General features: G+C 47.4%; 1 protein-coding gene and 1 long non-coding RNA gene across 13 annotated transcripts in view; one reads left to right on the top strand and one right to left on the bottom strand.

Moving 5' to 3' along the window:
* LOC118382757 (RNA-binding protein 10-like) overlaps positions 1-500 on the bottom strand; it is a 33,242-nt gene extending 32,742 nt beyond the window's left edge. Inside the window, exon 1 of the mRNA XM_052481257.1 lies at positions 463-500. The gene's annotated coding sequence lies outside the window, so the exon portion shown is untranslated. The remainder of the gene's footprint in view (positions 1-462) is intronic.
* Positions 501-2,189: 1,689 nt separating this feature from the next.
* Positions 2,190-9,335, top strand: LOC127912340 (uncharacterized). Of its 12 annotated transcripts, none has more exons than XR_008081927.1 (3): positions 2,190-2,235; positions 5,943-6,021; positions 9,304-9,335. It is a non-coding gene; the product is annotated as an uncharacterized LOC127912340 (long non-coding RNA). The 12 variants fall into 12 exon arrangements; XR_008081930.1 differs by lacking the exon at positions 9,304-9,335 and adding an exon at positions 8,071-8,102; XR_008081924.1 differs by lacking the exon at positions 9,304-9,335 and adding an exon at positions 7,276-7,316.
* Positions 9,336-20,584: the final 11,249 nt, after the last annotated feature.

The raw sequence follows: 20,584 nt of genomic DNA, 5'->3' as shown, positions 1-20,584 counted from the left end.
CTGTGTGTCTCTCTGTGTGTGTCTCTGTGTGTGTCTCTGTCTGTCTCTGTCTGTCTCTCTGTCTGTCTCTCTGTGTGTGTCTCTGTGTGTCTCTCTGTGTGTGTCTCTGTGTGTGTCTCTGTCTGTCTCTCTGTGTGTCTCTCTGTGTGTGTCTCTGTGTGTGTCTCTGTCTGTCTCTCTCTGTCTCTCTGTGCGTCTCTCTCTCTGTCTCTCTCTGTCTCTCTGTGTGTCTCTGTGTGTCTCTCTGTGTCTCTGTCTCTCTGTGTCTCTCTGTGTCTCTCTGTGTCTCTCTGTGTCTCTGTGCGTCTCTCTGTGTGCCTGTGTGTCTCTCTGTGTTTCTGTCTCTGTGTGTCTCTCTGAGTTTCTGTGTGTCTCTCTGTGTGTCTCTCTGTGTGTGTGTCTCTCTGTGTCTCTCTCTCTGTGTGTCTCTCTGTGTGTCTCTCTGAGTTTCTGTGCGTACCCGTTTGGATCCCTTGGCGAACTCGACAGAGATGTCCTTCCCGTTTTATAGAGAGAGTTGGCTGTAAGGCCTGCAGGATCTGGAGCAGCTGAGATGCTTCCTGCACACACACGGACGACGCAGACACAAACACAGTGTCAAACAGTTACTACAGGAGACAGCTGTAGGTATCTCCCCACCACTACAGCTGTAGGTATCTCCTCACCATTACAGCTGTAGGTATCTCCCCACCATTACAGCTGTTGGTATCTCCCCACCATTACAGCTGTAGGTGCCCTCCTCACCACTACAGCTGTAGGTATCTCCTCACCATTACAGCTGTAGGTCTCCACCTCACCATTACAGCTGTTGGTTCCCACCATTACAGCTGTAGGTGCCCTCCTCACCACTACAGCTGTGTGTATCTCCTCACCATTACAGCTGTAGGTTCTCCCACCATTACAGCTGTTGGTATCTCCCCACCATTACAGCTGGGTACTCTCACCACTACAGCTGTGGTATCTCCTCACCATTACAGCTGTAGGTATCTCCTCACCACTACAGCTGTTGGTATCCCCACCACTACAGCATGTACTCACCACTACAGCTGTAGGTTCTCCTCACCATTACAGCTGTAGGTATCTCCCCACCATTACAGCTGTTGGTATCTCCCCACCACATTACAGCTGTAGGTATCTCCCCACCATTACAGCTGTTGGTATCTCCCCACCATTACAGCTGTAGGTATCTCCCACCATTACAGCTGTATGCTCCCCCACTACAGCTGTATGTATCTCCCACCACTACAGCTGTAGGTATCTCCCCACCACTACAGCTGTTATGTATCTCCCCACCACTACAGCTGTGGTGTCTCCCCACCACTACAGCTGTATGTATCTCCCACCACTACAGCTGTATGTATCTCCCCACCACTACAGCTGTATGTATCTCCCCACCACTACAGCTGTAGGTACCTCCCCACCACTACAGCTGTGGGTATCTCCCCACCACTACAGCTGTTATGTATCTCCCACCATTACAGCTGTAGGTATCTCCCCACCACTACAGCTGTAGGTATCTCCCCACCACTACAGCTGTAGGTATCTCCCACCACTACAGCTGTTATGTATCTCCCCACCACTACAGCTGTATGTATCTCCCCCACCACACAGCTGTTATGTATCTCCCCACCACTACAGCTGTAGGTATCTCCCCCACCACTACAGCTGTAGGTATCTCCCCACCACTACAGCTGTAGGTATCTCCTCCCCACCACTACAGCTGTACCGGACTGGGTATCTCCCCACCACTACAGCTGTAGGTATCTCCCCACCACTACAGCTGTATGTATCTCCCCACCACTACAGCTGTATGTATCTCCTCACCACTACAGCTGTTGGTATCTCCCCACCACTACAGCTGTTATGTATCTCCCCACCACTACAGCTGTTATGTATCTCCCACCACTACAGCTGTATGTATCTCCCCCCACTACAGCTGTATGTATCTCCCCACCACTACAGCTGTCACCATGTACCTCCCCACCACTACAGCTGTATGTGTATCTCCCCACCACTACAGCTGTTATGTATCTCCCCACCACTACAGCTGTAGGTATCTCCCCACCACTACAGCTGTAGGTATCTCCCACCACTACAGCTGTGGTATCTCCCCACCACTACAGCTGTTATGTATCTCCCCACCACTACAGCTGTTAGGTATCTCCCCACCACTACAGCTGTAGGTATCTCCCACCACTACAGCTGTAGGTATCTCCCCACCACTACAGCTGTTATGTATCTCCCCACCACTACAGCTGTTATGTATCTCCCCACCACTACAGCTGTATGTATCTCCCCACCACTACAGCTGTATGTATCTCCCCACCACTACAGCTGTAGGTACCTCCCCACCACTACAGCTGTAGGTACCTCCCCACCATTACAGCTGTTATGTATCTCCTCACCACTACAGCTGTAGGTACCTCCCCACCATTACAGCTGTTATGTATCTCCCCACCACTACAGCTGTATGTATCTCCCCACCACTACAGCTGTAGGTATCTCCCCACCACTACAGCTGTATGTATCTCCCCACCACTACAGCTGTAGGTATCTCCTCACCACTACAGCTGTATGTATCTCCCCACCACTACAGCTGTATGTATCTCCCCACCACTACAGCTGTATGTATCTCCCCACCACTACAGCTGTATGTATCTCCCCACCACTACAGCTGTATGTATCTCCCCACCACTACAGCTGTATGTATCTCCCCACCACTACAGCTGTTATGTATCTCCCCACCACTACAGCTGTAGGTATCTCCCCACCACTACAGCTGTTATGTATCTCCCCACCACTACAGCTGTATGTATCTCCCCACCACTACAGCTGTATCTCCCCACCATTAGGCTGTAGGTACCTCCTCACCACTACAGCTGTATGTATCTCCCCACCACTACAGCTGTTATGTATCTCCCACCACTACAGCTGTATGTACCTCCCCACCACTACAGCTGTTATGTATCTCCCACCACTACAGCTGTAGGTACCCTCCCACCACTACAGCTGTAGGTATCTCCCCACCACTACAGCTGTATGTATCTCCCCACCACTACAGCTGTTATGTATCTCCCCACCACTACAGCTGTAGGTATCTCCCCACCACTACAGCTGTAGGTACCTCCCCACCACTACAGCTGTAGGTATCTCCCCACCACTACAGCTGTTGTATCTCCCACCACTACAGCTGTATGTACCCTCCCCACCACTACAGCTGTAGGTATCTCCCCACCACTACAGCTGTAGGTACCTCCCCACCACTACAGCTGTATGTATCTCCCCACCACTACAGCTGTAGGTATCTCCCCACCACTACAGCTGTAGGTACCTCCCCACCACTACAGCTGTATGTATCTCCCCACCACTACAGCTGTAGGTATCTCCCCACCACTACAGCTGTAGGTACCTCCCCACCACTACAGCTGTATGTATCTCCCCACCACTACAGCTGTAGGTACCTCCTCACCATTACAGCTGTATGTACCTCCCCACCATTACAGCTGTATGTTCCCCCACCACTACAGCTGTTGTATCTCCCCCCACCACTACAGCTGTATGTATCTCCCCACCACTACAGCTGTATGTATCTCCCCACCACTACAGCTGTATGTATCTCCCCACCACTACAGCTGTAGGTATCTCCCCACCACTACAGCTGTATGTATCTCCCCACCACTACAGCTGTATGTATCTCCCCACCACTACAGCTGGTGTATCTCCCCACCACTACAGCTGTATGTATCTCCCCACCACTACAGCTGTTATGTATCTCCCCACCACTGCAGCTGTTATGTCTCCCCACCACTACAGCTGTATGTATCTCCCCACCACTACAGCTGTTATGTATCTCCCCACCACTACAGCTGTTATGTATCTCCCCACCACTACAGCTGTATGTATCTCCCACCACTACAGCTGTATGTATCTCCCACCACTACAGCTGTATGTATCTCCCCACCACTACAGCTGTATGTATCTCCCGCCACTACAGCTGTATGTACCTCCCCACCACTACAGCTGTATGTATCTCCCCACCACTACAGCTGTATGTATCTCCCCACCACTACAGCTGTATGTATCTCCCCACCACTACAGCTGTATGTATCTCCCCACCACTACAGCTGTATGTATCCCCCACCACTACAGCTGTATGTATCTCCCCACCACTACAGCTGTATGTATCTCTCACCACTACAGCTGTATGTATCTCCCCACCACTACAGCTGTATGTATCTCCCCACCACTACAGCTGTATGTATCTCCCCACCACTACAGCTGTTATGTATCTCCCACCACTACAGCTGTTATGTATCTCCCCACCACTACAGCTGTTATGTATCTCCCCACCACTACAGCTGTTATGTACCCTCCCCACCACTACAGCTGTATGTTCTCCCCACCACTACAGCTGTTATGTATCTCCCCACCACTACAGCTGCTATGTATCTCCCCACCACTACAGCTGTATGTATCTCCCCACCACTACAGCTGTATGTATCTCCCCACCACTACAGCTGTATGTATCTCCCCACCATTACAGCTGTATGTATCTCTCTGTATGTATCTCCCCACCACTACAGCTGTATGTATCTCCCCACCACTACAGCTGTATGTACCTCCCCACCACTACAGCTGTATGTATCTCCCCACCACTACAGCTGTTATGTATCTCCTCACCACTACAGCTGTATGTAATCTCCCCACCATTACAGCTGTATGTATCTCCCCACCACTACAGCTGTATGTATCTCCCCACCACTACAGCTGTATGTATCTCCCACCACTACAGCTGTTATGTATCTCCCCACACTACAGCTGTATGTATCTCCCCACCACTACAGCTGTATGTATCTCCCCACCACTACAGCTGTAGGTATCTCCCCACCACTACAGCTGTATGTATCTCCCCACCACTACAGCTGTTATGTATCTCCCCACCACTACAGCTGTATGTATCTCCCACCACTACAGCTGTATGTATCTCCCCACCACTACAGCTGTTATGTATCTCCCCCACCACTACAGCTGTTATGTATCTCCCCACCACTACAGCTGTATGTATCTCCCCACCACTACAGCTGTATGTATCTCCCCACCACTACAGCTGTTATGTATCTCCCCACCACTACAGCTGTATGTACCTCCCCACCACTACAGCTGTATGTATCTCCCACCACTACAGCTGTAGGTATCTCCCCACCATTACAGCTGTATGTATCTCCCCACCATTACAGCTGTTATGTATCTCCCCACCACTACAGCTGTTATGTATCTCCCCACCACTACAGCTGTATGTATCTCCCCACCACTACAGCTGTATGTACCTCCCCACCACTACAGCTGTTATGTATCTCCCCACCACTACAGCTGTAGGTATCTCCCCACCACTACAGCTGTTATGTATCTCCCCACCACTACAGCTGTATGTATCTCCCACCACTACAGCCTCCCCCACCACTACAGCTGTTATGTATCTCCCCACCACTACAGCTGTATGTATCTCCCCACCACTACAGCTGTATGTATCTCCCCACCACTACAGCTGTATGTATCTCCTCACCACTACAGCTGTTATGTATCTCCCCACCACTACAGCAGCTGTATGTATCTCCCCACCACTACAGCTGTATGTATCTCCCCACCACTACAGCTGTAGGTATCTCCCCACCACTACAGCTGTATGTATCTCCCCACCACTACAGCTGTTATGTATCTCTCACCACTACAGCTGTTATGTATCTCCCCACCACTACAGCTGTTATGTATCTCCCCACCACTACAGCTGTTATGTATCTCCCCACCACTACAGCTGTATGTATCTCCCCACCACTACAGCTGTTATGTATCTCCCCACCACTACAGCTGTATGTATCTCCCCACCACTACTTGTATCTCCCCACCACTACAGCTGTATGTATCTCCCACCACTACAGCTGTAGGTATCTCCCCACCACTACAGCTGTAGGTATCTCCCCACCATTACAGCTGTTATGTATCTCCCCACCACTACAGCTGTAGGTATCTCCCCACCACTACAGCTGTAGGTATCTCCCCACCATTACAGCTGTATGTATCTCCCCACCATTACAGCTGTTATGTATCTCCCCACCACTACAGCTGTTATGTATCTCCCCACCACTACAGCTGTAGGTATCTCCCCACCACTACAGCTGTATGTATCTCCCCACCACTACAGCTGTATGTATCTCCCCACCACTACAGCTGTAGGTATCTCCCCACCATTACAGCTGTTATGTATCTCCCCACCATTACAGCTGTTATGTATCTCCCACCACTACAGCTGTATGTATCTCCCCACCACTACAGCTGTATCTCCCCACCACTACAGCTGTATGTATCTCCCCACCACTACAGCATGTGTCTCCCCACCACTACAGCTGTATGTATCTCCCCACCACTACAGCTGTATGTATCTCCCCACCACTACAGCTGTATGTATCTCCCCCACCCTTACAGCTTTATGTATCTCCCCACCACTACAGCTGTAGGTATCTCCCCACCACTACAGCTGTTATGTATCTCCCCACCACTACAGCTGTAGGTATCTCCCACCACTACAGCTGTATGTATCTCCCCACCATTACAGCTGTATGTATCTCCCCACCACTACAGCTGTATGTATCTCCCCACCATTACAGCTGTTATGTATCTCCCCACCACTACAGCTGTTATGTATCTCCCCACCACTACAGCTGTAGGTATCTCCCACCACTACAGCTGTAGGTATCTCCCCACCACTACAGCTGTATGTATCTCCCCACCACTACAGCTGTATGTATCTCCCCACCACTACAGCTGTATGTATCTCCCCACCACTACAGCTGTATGTATCTCCCCACCATTACAGCTGTATGTATCTCCCCACCATTACAGCTGTATGTATCTCCCCACCATTACAGCTGTTATGTATCTCCCCACCACTACAGCTGTTATGTATCTCCCCACCACTACAGCTGTAGGTATCTCCCCACCATTACAGCTGTATGTATCTCCCCACCACTACAGCTGTTATGTATCTCCCCACCATTACAGCTGTATGTATCTCCCCACCACTACAGCTGTTATGTATCTCCCCACCACTACAGCTGTTATGTATCTCCCCACCATTACAGCTGTTATGTATCTCCCCACCACTACAGCTGTTATGTATCTCCCCACCACTACAGCTGTAGGTATCTCCCCACCACTACAGCTGTATGTATCTCCCCACCACTACAGCTGTTATGTATCTCCCCACCACTACAGCTGTAGGTATCTCCCCACCACTACAGCTGTTATGTATCTCCCCACCACTACAGCTGTAGGTATCTCCCCACCACTACAGCTGTATGTATCTCCCCACCACTACAGCTGTTAGGTATCTCCCCACCATTACAGCTGTATGTATCTCCCCACCATTACAGCTGTTATGTATCTCCCCACCACTACAGCTGTTATGTATCTCCCCACCACTACAGCTGTAGGTATCTCCCCACCATTACAGCTGTATGTACCTCCCCACCACTACAGCTGTTATGTATCTCCCCACCACTACAGCTGTAGGTATCTCTCCCCCACCATTTATGTATCTCCCCACCACTACAGCTGTTATGTATCTCCCCACCACTACAGCTGTATGTATCTCCCACCACTACAGCTGTATGTATCTCCCCACCACTACAGCTGTTATGTATCTCCCCACCACTACAGCTGTTATGTATCTCCCCACCACTACAGCTGTTATGTATCTCCCCACCACTACAGCTGTATGTATCTCCCCACCACTACAGCTGTTATGTATCTCCCCACCACTACAGCTGTTATGTATCTCCTCACCACTACAGCTGTAGGTATCTCCCCACCATTACAGCTGTTATGTATCTCCCACCACTACAGCTGTGGTATCTCCCACCACTACAGCTGTATGTATCTCCCCACCACTCCCCACCACTACAGCTGTTATGTATCTCCCCACCACTACAGCTGTATGTATCTCCCCACCACTACAGCTGTTATGTATCTCCCACCACTACAGCTGTATGTATCTCCCCACCACTACAGCTGTAGGTATCTCCCCACCACTACAGCTGTTATGTATCTCTCCTCACCACTACAGCTGTTGGTATCTCCCACCACTACAGCTGTTATGTATCTCCCCACCACTACAGCTGTTATGTATCTCCCCACCACTACAGCTGTTATGTATCTCCCCACCACTACAGCTGTATGTATCTCCCCACCACTACAGCTGTATGTATCTCCCCACCACTACAGCTGTTATGTATCTCTCCCACCACTACAGCTGTATGTATCTCCCCACCACTACAGCTGTTAGGTTCTCCCCACCACTACAGCTGTATGTATCTCCCCACCACTACAGCTGTTATGTATCTCCCACCACTACAGCTGTATGTATCTCCCCACCACTACAGCTGTTATGTATCTCCTCACCACTACAGCTGTTATGTATCTCCCCACCACTACAGCTGTAGGTATCTCCCCACCACTACAGCTGTATGTATCTCCCACCACTACAGCTGTTATGTATCTCCCCACCACTACAGCTGTTATGTATCTCCCCACCACTACAGCTGTTATGTATCTCCCCACCACTACAGCTGTATGTATCTCCCACCACTACAGCTCCTATGTATCTCCCCACCATTACAGCTGTATGTATCTCCCCCACCACTACAGCTGTAGGTACCTCCCCACCACTACAGCTGTTAGGTATCTCCCACCACTACAGCTGTTATGTATCTCCCCACCACTACAGCTGTATGTATCTCCCCACCACTACAGCTGTTATGTATCTCCCCCACCACTACAGCTGTAGGTATCTCCCACCACTACAGCTGTTGGTATCTCCCTCACCACTACAGCTGTTATGTATCTCCCCACCACTACAGCTGTTATGTATCTCCCACCACTACAGCTGTATGTATCTCCCCACCACTACAGCTGTATGTATCTCCCCGCCACTACAGCTGTTGGTGTAGGTAGTGTATCTCCCACCACTACAGCTGTTATGTATCTCCCACCACTACAGCTGTTATGTATCTCCCCACCACTACAGCTGTTATGTATCTCCCCACCACTACAGCTGTTATGTATCTCCCCACCACTACAGCTGTTATGTGTATCTCCCCACCACTACAGCTGTTATGTATCTCCCCGCCGTTACAGCTGTTGTGTATCTCTCACCACTACAGCTGTTATGTGTATCTCCCCACCACTACAGCTGCTATGTATCTCCCCACCACTACAGCTGTATGTATCTCCCCACCACTACAGCTGTAGGTATCTCCCCACCACTACAGCTGTTATGTATCTCCCCACCACTACAGCTGTAGGTATCTCCCACCACTACAGCTGTTAGGTATCTCCCCACCACTACAGCTGTTAGGTATCTCCCGCCACTACAGCTGTATGTATCTCCCCACCACTACAGCTGTTATGTATCTCCCCACCACTACAGCTGTTATGTATCTCCCCACCACTACAGCTGTAGGTATCTCCCCACCATTACAGCTGTAGGTATCTCCCCACCACTACAGCTGTAGGTATCTCCCCACCACTACAGCTGTATGTATCTCCCCACCACTACAGCTGTATGTATCTCCCCACCACTACAGCTGTAGGTATCTCCCCACCACTACAGCTGTAGGTATCTCCCCACCACTACAGCTGTAGGTATCTCCCCACCACTACAGCTGTATGTATCTCCCCACCACTACAGCTGTAGGTATCTCCCCACCACTACAGCTGTTATGTATCTCCCCACCACTACAGCTGTAGGTATCTCCCCACCACTACAGCTGTTAGGTATCTCCCCACCATTACAGCTGTAGGTATCTCCCACCAATACAGCTGTTGGGAATTCCCCCCCCCTACAGCTGTTATGTATCTCCCCACCACTACAGCTGTAGGTATCTCCCCACCACTACAGCTGTATGTGTATCTCCCACCACTACAGCTGTTATGTATCTCCCCACCACTACAGCTGTAGGTATCTCCCCACCACTACAGCTGTTATGTATCTCCCCACCACTACAGCTGTATGTATCTCCCCACCATTACAGCTGTGGTCTCCCCTCACCACTACAGCTGTATGTATCCCCCACCACTACAGCTGTTATGTATCTCCCACCACTACAGCTGTAGGTATCTACAGCTGTTATGTATCCCCACCACTACAGCTGTTATGTATCTCCCACCACTACAGCTGTATGTCTCCCCCACCACTACAGCTGTAGGTATCTCCGCCACCATTACAGCTGTTGGTATCTCCCACCACTACAGCTGTTATGTATCTCCCCACCACTACAGCTGTATGTATCTCCCCACCCCAGCTGTAGGTATCTCCCCACCACTACAGCTGTATGTATCTCCCCACCACTACAGCTGTAGGTATCTCCCCACCACTACAGCTGTTATGTATCTCCCCACCACTACAGCTGTAGGTATCTCCCCACCACTACAGCTGTATGTATCTCCCCACCACTACAGCTGTAGGTATCTCCCCACCACTACAGCTGTAGGTATCTCCCCACCACTACAGCTGTATGTATCTCCCCACCACTACAGCTGTAGGTATCTCCCCACCACTACAGCTGTATGTATCTCCCCACCACTACAGCTGTATGTATCTCCCCACCACTACAGCTGTAGGTAACCTCCCCACCACTACAGCTGTTATGTATCTCCCCACCACTACAGCTGTATGTATCTCCCCACCACTACAGCTGTATGTATCCCCACCACTACAGCTGTATGTATCTCCCCACCACTCAGCTTGGTACATGGCTGTATCTCCCCACCACTAGCTGTTATGTATCTCCCACCACTACAGCTAGTATGTATCTCCCCACCACTACAGCTGTATGGTACCAAAAGCTGTAGGTATCTCCTCACCACTGGCAGCTATTATTATCTCCTCACCAGCAGCTGTTATGTATCTCCTCACCACTACAGCTGTATGTATCTCCCCACCACTACAGCTGTTATGTATCTCCTCACCACTACAGCTGTATGTATCTCCCCACCACTACAGCTGTATGTATCTCCCCACCACTACAGCTGTTATGTATCTCCCCACCACTACAGCTGTTAGGTATCTCCCCACCACTACAGCTGTTATGTATCTCCTCACCACTACAGCTGTAGGTATCTCCTCACCACTACAGCTGTAGGTATCTCCCCACCACTACAGCTGTAGGTATCTCCCCACCACTACAGCTGTAGGTATCTCCCCACCATTACAGCTGTAGGTATCTCCTCACCATTACAGCTGTAGGTATCTCCTCACCACTACAGCTGTAGGTATCTCCCCACCATTACAGCTGTAGGTATCTCCTCACCACTACAGCTGTAGGTATCTCCCCACCATTACAGCTGTAGGTATCTCCTCACCATTACAGCTGTATGTATCTCCCACCACTACAGCTGTGTGTCCTCACCACTACAGCTTTGTATCTCCCCACCACTACAGCTTAGGTATCTCCCACCACTACAGCTGCTAGGTATCTCCCCACCACTACAGCTGTAGGTATCTCCCCACCACTACAGCTGTATGTATCTCCTCACCACTACAGCTGTAGGTTCCTCCTCACCACTACAGCTGTAGGTATCTCCCCACCACTACAGCTGTAGGTATCCCCACCACTACAGCTGTAGGTATCTCCCCACCACTACAGCTGTAGGTATCTCCACCACTACCTGTAGGTACCTTCCCCACCACTACAGCTGTAGGTATCTCCTCACCACTATAGTAGACAGCTGGAGAGCTTATCTTTGAGAACATTAGAAGGAGACAGAGTCGCGAAGGGAGACAGAGTGGACAGGATGGACTCCAGAGAGGTATGGGGACCCAGGTTCCTCAGGATGAGAGCTGGAGAGAAGAGAGAACATTAGAAGGAGACAGAGTGGACAGGATGCACTCAGAGAGGTATGGGGACCCAGGTTCCTCAGGATCAGAGCTGGAGAGAAGAGAGAGAACATTAGAAGGAGACAGAGTGGACAGGATGCACTCCAGGGGGAGGTATGGGGACCCAGGTTCTCAGGATCAGAGCTGGAGAGAAAAGAGAGAACATTAGAGACAGAGTAGAAGGGGAGACAGAGTGGACAGGATGGACTCCAGAGAGGTATGGGGACCCAGGTTCCTCAGGATCAGAGCTGGAGAGAAGAGAGAGAGAACATTAGGAGACAGAGTGGACAGGGATGGACTCCCAGGGAGGTATGGGGACCCAGGTTCCTCAGGATCAGAGCTGGAGAGAAGAGAGAGAACATTAGAAGGAGACAGAGTGGACAGGATGCACTCCAGAGAGGTATGGGGACCCAGGTTCCTCAGGATCAGAGCTGGAGAGAAGAGAACATTAGGAGACAGAACAGGATTATGGGGACCCAGGTTCCTCAGGATCAGAGCTGGAGAGAAGAGAGAGAACATTAGGAGACAGAGTAGACAGGATGCACTCCAGGGAGGTATGGGGACCCAGGTTCCTCAGGATCAGAGCTGGAGAGAAAAGAGAGAACATTAGAAGGAGACAGAGTAGCGAAGGGAGACAGAGTGGACAGGATGGACTCCAGAGAGGTATGGGGACCCAGGTTCCCAGGATCAGAGCTGGAGAGAAGAGAGAGAACATTAGAAGGAGACAGAGTAGACAGGATGGACCCATTGAGGTATGTTCCTCAGGGATCAGAGCTGGAGAGAAGAGAGAGAACATTGAGGAGACAGAGTAGACAGGATGGACTCCAGAGAGAGGTATGGGGACCCAGGTTCCTCAGGATCAGAGCTGAGAGAAGAGAGAGAACATTAGGAGACAGAGTAGACAGGATGGACTCCAGAGAGGTATGGGGACCCAGGTTCCTCAGGATCAGAGCTGGAGAGAAGTAGAGAACATTGAGACAGATAGACAGTATGACTCCAGAGAGGTATGGGGACCCAGGTTGATCAGAGCTGGAGAGAAGAGAGAGAACATTAGGAGACAGAGTGTACAGGATGGACCCAGAGAGGTATGGGGTCAGGATCAGAGCTGGAGAGAAGAGAGATGTATTGAGATGTATTGATGATGTATTGATAGTATTGATGTATTGATGTATGTATGTATTGATGTAGATGAACATTATGTATTGATAGTATGTGTTGATGACAGATGTATTGATGCAGGTATTGACTCCATTAATGTATTGACCCAGGTTCCCCATTGATGCAGATGTATTGAATGTATGTATTGATCGATGTGTTGATGTAGATGGATTGATAGATGTGTTGATATGGATCAGAGATGTATTGATGATAGTATGTATGTATTAGATGAAGTATTGATAGATGAGATGTATTGATAGACAGATTAATGTATTGATAGATGTGTTGACAGGATGTATTGATGGTTGATAGATGTGTTGATAGATGAATGTATTGATAGATGTGTTGATGTATTGATACAGTATGTGTTGATGTATGACAGATGTGGATGATGTATTGATGTATTGATTGATGGGATTGATGTATTGATCAGATTGATGTATTGATAGAGTGTTGATGTATGTATTGATGTATTGATAGATGTGTTGATGTATTTATTGTATTGATATGAATGTATTGATAGATGTGTTGATGTATGTATTGATGTATTGATAGATGTGTTGATAGATGTATTGATGTATTGATGTATTGATAGATGTGTTGATGTATATGTATTGATGTATTGATAGATGAATGTATTGATGTATTGATAGATGTTGAGGTATTGATAGATGTATGTATTGATGTATTGATAGATGTGTTGATAGATGAATGTATTGATAGATGTGTTGATGTATGTGTTGATGTATTGATAGATGTGTTGATGTATTGATTGATGTATTGATAGATGTGTTGATGTATTGATTGACGGATTGAGGTATTGATAGATGTATTGATTTATGTATGTATTGATAGATGTATTTCTTGAATCATTGATAGATTAATTGATTGGCGTAATGATAGATGTGTTGATGTATGTATTGATTGACGGATTGAGGTATTGATAGATTTATCGATTGATATAAACTCTGTAAAAATCCAAATCATTGTAAAAGGTTTAAACACTGTTTTCTAAGCTTGTTCAATGAACCATAAACAATTAATTAATGAACATGGACCTGTGGAACGGCCGTTAAAACACTAACAGCTTACAGACGGTAGGCAATTAAGGTCACAGTTATGAAAACTTAGGACACTAAAGAGGCCTTTCTACTGACTCTGGAAAAACACTAAAAGAAAGATGCCCAGGGTTCCTGCTCATCTGCGTGAATGTACTTTAGGCATGCTGCAAGGAGGCATGAGGACTGCAGATGTGGCCAGGAAGGACGCCTACATCTTTGGAGTATTTATTTAACCAAGTAAGTTGACTGAGAACATATTCTCTTTCACAGCAACGTCCTGGGGAATAGTTACAGGGGCTGAGGAGGGGGATGAAGGAGCCAAACTGGAAGCTTTGTAGTTACTGAGTGTATTGATACAGCATCCAAAGTGTAATGAATAACTTCACCATGCTCAGAGGGATATTCAAATGTCTGTTTCTTTATTTATTTATACCCATACACCAATAGATGCCCTTCTTCTTCGCGAGGCGTCGGAGAGCCTCCCAGATAATTATTCCACTTTGACATTATGGGGTATTGTGTGTGTGACATTATGGGGTATTGTGTGTGTGACATTATGGGGTATTGTGTGTGTGACATTATGGGGTATTGTGTGTGTGACATTATGGGGTATTGTGAGGTTATTGTGAGGTTATTTACCATTATGGGGTATTGTGTGGTTATTGTGAGGTTATTTACCATTATGGGGTATTGTGTGGTTGTGTGAGGTTATTTACATTATGGGGTATTGTGAGGTTATTGTGAGGTTATTTACCATTATGGGGTATTGTGTGTGTGACATTATGGGGTATTGTGTGTGTGACATTATGGGGTATTGTGTGTGTGACATTATGGGGTATTGTGAGGTTATTTACCATTATGGGGTATTGTGTGTGTGACATTATGGGGTATTGTGTGTGTGACATTATGGGGTATTGTGAGGTTATTGTGAGGTTATTTACCATTATGGGGTATTGTGTGTGTGACATTATGGGGTATTGTGTGTGTGACATTATGGGGTATTGTGTGGTTATTATGGGGTTATTTATAATAATATAATAATGTGTGACATTTAGCTGACGGTTTTATCCAAGGTTATTTACAGTCATGTGGTGCATACATTCTACGTATGGGTGGTCCCGGGAATGACCCACTATCCTGGGTTACAAGCGCCATGGTTACCAACTGAGGTTATTTACCATTATGGGGTATTGTGTGTGTGACATTATGGGGTATTGTGTGTGTGACATTATGGGGTATTGTGTGTGTGACATTATGGGGTATTGTGTGTGTGACATTATGGGGTATTGTGTGTGTGACATTATGGGGTATTGTGTGTGTGACATTATGGGGTATTGTGAGGTTGTTACCATTATGGGGTGTGTAGGTCAAAGACACTACATCTCAATTGAACCCTTTAAATGCATTTCACTTGCTTTGTAAACATATGTTTCCATGCCGATAATGAATTGATTTTGCAATAAATATATCGAGAGTGAGAAAGAGAGAGTTAGACTCACTGTCGTTGGCCACCTCAGGCTGTTGTGTATTAGTTGCCCCGGCCTTGGTGAGGGCAGTAGAGGTGGCAGCAGCAGGCTGGTAAAGGGCAGGGAGGGGCAGTAATCCCTGGGCACCATCCATCTGATGCCCCCCCAGGGGTAACTCACTCAGCTGGGGCAGTTTCAGCTCTGCCTCTGGGGATAAGACACAGAGTGAGATATCTGCCGGGAGGCAGCCCATTTGGGGGGAGGGGGGACAGGGTTCGCCATTTTATAACAATTCTATTGGTTACATTTCGCTCAATCAAATCAAGACCGACAGTGTTACATTTAACACAAGTGTCTATATGGGTCCACACTTTTCAGCAGAAATATAACTCGTTTTCAGTGCGGCCTTCCGGACACCCCTGCCTTTCAGTGTTTAATCAACACACTGTTTAGTGTAAAGCCTCGTTTGCATATTTCCCAGAATGCCTCGTCTTTTGAGTGAATTGTAAAGTTACCAGCCAAGACTGTATTTGTTAGTGATAGAGACATGGCTATTGCAGTCTTCCATTGTCACTCCTGTGGCCTTCATCAAATGAGATCCTAAGGGGGGAAAAAATCTAAACTTTAACTTCTAACATCTATCTTTATTCGTCACATGCTTCGTAAAAAAACAAAACAAAAATAATAGAACAATTAAAAAAGAATAACACAAGGAATATATTTACATTTAAGTCATTTAGCAGACGCTCTTATCCAGAGCGACTTACAAATTGGTGCATTCACCTTATGACATCCAGTGGAACAGTCACTTTACAATAGTGCATCCAAATCTTAAAGGGGGGGTGAGAAGGATTACTTATCCTATCCTAGGTGTTCCTTAAAGAGGTGGGGTTTCAGGTGTCTCCGGAAGGTGGTGATTGACTCCGCTATATACACATTGAGTAACGATAACTTGGTTCAAAACACAGGGTACCAAATACATGAGCAGGGACTACTAGGTCATTGAGATACAGTGGGGCAAAAAAAGTATTTAGTCAGCCACCAATTGTGCAAGTTCTCCCACTTAAAAAGATGAGAGAGGCCTGTAATTTTCATCACTTCAACTATGACGGACAAAATGAGAAGAAAAAATCAAGAAAATCACATTGTAGGATTTTTAATTAATTTATTTGCAAATTATGGTGAAAAATAAGTATTTGGTCAATAACAAAAGTTTATCTCAATACTTTGTTATATACCCTTTGTTGGCAATGACAGAGGTCAAACATTTTCTGTAAGTCTTCACAAGATTTACACACTGTTGCTGGTATTTTGGCCCATTCCTCCATGCAGATCTCCTCTAGAGCAGTGATGTTTTGGGTAATTACGAGGTAATTGAGATAAATATGTACATGTAGGTAGGGATAAAGTGACTGGTCAACAGGATACAGACACATATTCAACATTTTGTTACGTTACAGCTTTGTTCTAACCAGTCACTACCACTATAACCAGTCACTACCACTACTATAACCAGTCACTACCACCACTACTATAACCAGTCACTACCACTACTATAACCAGCCACTACCACTACTATAACCAGTTACTACCACTACTATAACCAGTTACTACCACTACTATAACCAGTCACTACCATTACTATAACCAGTCACTACCACTACTATAACCAGTCACTACCACTACTATAACTCACTATTTTAAAACCAGGAATACTTTAAAACAGCACAAACATACCATTTTCTTCACTACCACAACTAAGGCCAGTCAAAAGAGCTGGTATTTGAAAAGAACATGAGCAGGAGATGCACTGAGGTTCTTAACCAGTCACTGGCCACGCCAGTCATACTGACTGTCTCATAACCTTGGTGGCCACGCCAGATACTGACTGTCTCATACACTACTGGTGGCCACGCACTACCATACTGACTGTTTCATACCTTGGTGGCCACGCCACTACTGACTGTTTCATAACCTTGGTCACTACCACTACTGACTGTCACATACCTTGGTGGCCAGCTACCAGATACTGACTGTTACTACCATACCTATAACCAGCCAGATACTGACTGTCTCATAACCTTGGTGGCCACGCCACTACTGATAACCAGTCACTACCTACTATAACCACGTCAGATACTGACTGTCTCATACCTTGGTGGTCACGCCAGATACTGATAACCAGTCTACAAACATACCTTGGTGGCCACGCCAATACTGACTGTCTCATACCTTGGCAGGCCACGCCAGATACTGACTGTTTCATACCTTGGTGGCCACGCCAGATACTGACTGTCTCATACCTTGGTGGTCACGCCCAGATACTGACTGTCTCATACCTTGGTGGCCACGCCAGATACTGACTGTCTCATACCTTGGTGGCCACGCCAGATACTGACTGTCTCATACCTTGGTGGCCACGCCAGATACTGACTGTCTCATACCTTGGTGGTCACGCCAGATACTGACTGTCTCATACCTTGGTGGCCACGCCAGATACTGACTGTCTCATACCTTGGTGGCCACGCCAGATACTGACTGTCTCATACCTTGGTGGCCACGCCAGATACTGACTGTCTCATACCTTGGTGGCCACGCCAGATACTGACTGTCTCATACCTTGGTGGCCACGCCAGATACTGACTGTCTCATACCTTGGTGGCCACGCCAGATACTGACTGTTTCATACCTTGGTGGCCACGCCAGATACTGACTGTCTCATACCTTGGTGGCCACGCCAGATACTGACTGTCTCATACCTTGGTGGTCACGCCCAGATACTGACTGTCTCATACCTTGGTGGCCACGCCAGATACTGACTGTCTCATACCTTGGTGGCCACGCCAGATACTGACTGTCTCATACCTTGGTGGCCACGCCAGATACTGACTGTCTCATACCTTGGTGGCCACGCCAGATACTGACTGTCTCATACCTTGGTGGCCACGCCAGATACTGACTGTCTCATACCTTGGTGGCCACGCCAGATACTGACTGTCTCATACCTTGGTGGTCACGCCAGATACTGACTGTCTCATACCTTGGTGGCCACGCCAGATACTGACTGTCTCATACCTTGGTGGCCACGCCAGATACTGACTGTCTCATACCCAGGCCACGCCAGATACTGACTGTCTCATACCTTGGTGGCCACGCCAGATACTGACTGTCTCATACCTTGGTGGCCACGCCAGATACTGACTGTCTCATACCTTGGTGGCCACGCCCAGATACTGACTGTTTCATACCTTGGTGGCCACGCCAGATACTGACTGTCTCATACCTTGGTGGTCACGCCAGATACTGACTGTCTCATACCTTGGTGGCCACGCCAGATACTGACTGTCTCATACCTTGGTGGCCACGCCAGATACTGACTGTCTCATACCTTGGTGGCCACGCCAGATACTGACTGTCTCATACCTTGGTGGCCACGCCAGATACTGACTGTCTCATACCTTGACGACATTGAGACACGATCCGGGGACACTAAACCTCACTACCCTCCTCCAAAATCGATGACTGACTTTTTTATGAAAACTTTTGTCTCCTGCTGCCACGCCTAAAGGACCTCAACTGGAACAACCATTTCAGTAACGGGTGGCCATGTTCAAGTAACAGATTTAACCTTTGTTTAGATTTATTTTATTTTATTTCAGTAGCATAAGATTAATTCACGCCACATGCAAAAACATATATATTGAAACACGCCAATAAAAATCTGTCTGCAATAGAGCATGCTGGGAAATATGAAAATGATGGGCGTGGTTTTGGTTCAACACTGGATATTAACTGTCTCAACCCTGGGGTGTTTTACACCAATGACTGTTCATAACACCTGAATCAACACTCAAACTGTTACTCCAGGTCACTGGACAATCTGCTGTGTTTCCGTATTTTAAATTATTTCACGCAGTATTTGAACCCAGGCATGTTTTAAATAACCTTGACGACATTGTAATTTAGCTAAACGGGACAATATATTTACCTGATTTGGGAACACCAAAATCGAAGCACTATTTTTATGAAGTTTGTCACACTGTTGAACAGCAACAGAGTTGGTCAGTCAACTGGAACACACCATTACGCAATACACGTGGTGAGGCCCATGTTCTTGTTACAGAGCCAGTTCGTTTAGGTTTATTTTCACTGTATTGCAGTAGCATCTGGTCTAACAGACAGAACCATCAAAGAAAGGATAGAATTGAAAGGAGAAAAGAAGAAAAAAGGGATCTACCTGCAATAGAGACAGATGGGGGGAAATATGAAATGATGGGCGAAAGGTTTTGGTTCAACACTGATATTAACACCAAGAGAAGGGGTTGAAAGACACCAATGAGTGTTAATTTAACACCTGAATCAACACTCAAACTGTTACTCCAGGTAACACTGGACAATCTGCTGTGCAGAGAATTTTTAAATTATTTCAAGGGTAGAATTTGAGACCCAGGGGGGCATGTTTTAAACTAACCCCAGCTGTGGGGAAAAGCTAAACTAGAATATATAGGGATGAGAGAAAGAGAGAGAGAACAGACAAAGAGAGAGCACTTCTCTCTCCTCCTCTTGAAGTTCTGGGAGAGAAAGAGACACTGTTAGAGACAGAAAGAGAGAGTCAGGGGGAGAAAGGGATACACACACAAACGAATAGAGAAGGGGGAGAAAGAGCCCTTGAGACCTTGTTACAGAGCCAGGGATCGGAGAGCCCGTGGAGAAAGAGTTCAGAGAGTGCATAGACAAGGGGGGAGAAAGGACAGACAGAACCAGAAAGAGAAGAGAGAAAGAGAGAGAAGGGGGGAGAGAGGGAAAGAAAGAGAGAGAAGGGGGGAGGAGAGGGATGGAGAGAAAGAGAGAGGGAGAGAGAGAGAGAGAGAGAGAGAGAGAGAAAGAGAGAGAGGAGAGAGAACAAAGATTGATTATTATAGATAGGTGAGTCACATGCAAGAGAGAGAGGACCCAACTCACAAGATTAA

This window comes from Oncorhynchus keta, chromosome 27 (assembly GCF_023373465.1).
Source record: "Oncorhynchus keta strain PuntledgeMale-10-30-2019 chromosome 27, Oket_V2, whole genome shotgun sequence".
NCBI lineage: Eukaryota > Metazoa > Chordata > Actinopteri > Salmoniformes > Salmonidae > Oncorhynchus > Oncorhynchus keta.
The sequence above is the reverse complement of the archived record's forward strand: the minus strand, read 5'-3'. Positions and strand labels throughout refer to the sequence as shown.